Source organism: Montipora foliosa, chromosome 3 (assembly GCF_036669935.1).
Source record: "Montipora foliosa isolate CH-2021 chromosome 3, ASM3666993v2, whole genome shotgun sequence".
In the NCBI taxonomy this organism is placed as follows: Eukaryota; Metazoa; Cnidaria; class Anthozoa; order Scleractinia; family Acroporidae; genus Montipora; species Montipora foliosa.
The window spans coordinates 47,878,254-47,879,293 of record NC_090871.1 but is presented as its reverse complement, the minus strand read 5'-3'; positions in this window follow the sequence as shown (position 1 = coordinate 47,879,293).

Below are 1,040 nucleotides of genomic sequence, written 5' to 3'. Positions count from 1 at the left end.
GTTGCAGTACCCCTTCAGTCTGAGCTCGAGGAATAAAACACGACCTCAAAACTCAATGCACATGCTCGAAACGGAAAGCTCGAGCGTACTCTGACCTACGGGTTTCCACTAAGGGCTCGATTACACGGCGAGTTTCAGCTCAGGCTGGTTCGAATTTTTGTGCTGAATTTCACTTAAGGCGCGAAATGTTCACTTGGGCGGGAAAAAACCTCATGGTACGAAAACACATACCTTTCCCTAATCCATCTCTAGGGCCCCTTTAGTTCATTTTCGTTCATCACCGAATAACGATCTCCGGCTGGCTTCGGGCAAGGGGATCTGCGAATCTTAAGCATCCAGAGGCTCTTCTGCACGCTATCAGAAGCTTAAAATGACAGGGCTCGCAATCTTTAATGCGGAGCGAGCGAATCGAGCGAGCAGCAGTGTGGTCAGTAGTGAAAAAATATTTTTGCAAAATCTCGATTAGTTTGGCTTTGCTGTGTTTTGACTATAAAGCATTGTGCTTTCGACCAGAGTGCATTGCACAGCAACCAGAATGCATTGCGTTTTAAAGGAACCTCTCCTTTAGGAAGAGCCGCAAAACACAGACATTATCGATCACCGACCTACCTACCGTACTAACACATGATGCAGTCATGCAGAATTAACTGAATCTAATTGGAGTTCGTGAAAATGGCTAAGACATATCGCAGGGTTATTTACCTCTGTAATGCCGATTGCAGGTGCCTGGGGAGCAAACATGAACTGGCAATCGGCATATAGGAGACCTGGGTCCCCTATACACTACTACCTGTAAGAAATGATTACATGCTTGAGTTTGGAGAAAAAACTTAGAGGAAAGCTAAACGTTTCGCGTCGATAAAATGCCAACAGATCGATTATTCCATTTGGTAAGCAAAATGAGGCGATGTGACTTTTTGCTAGTTTGAAGGATGCATTGCGCATGATTGTCTTATGTTACTTCAGGGCATGGCTTCCTGAGATATCCAAGTCCAAAAGAGAAAAAAAAAAGAAAAAAAAAAAGAAGCCAACAATTATAT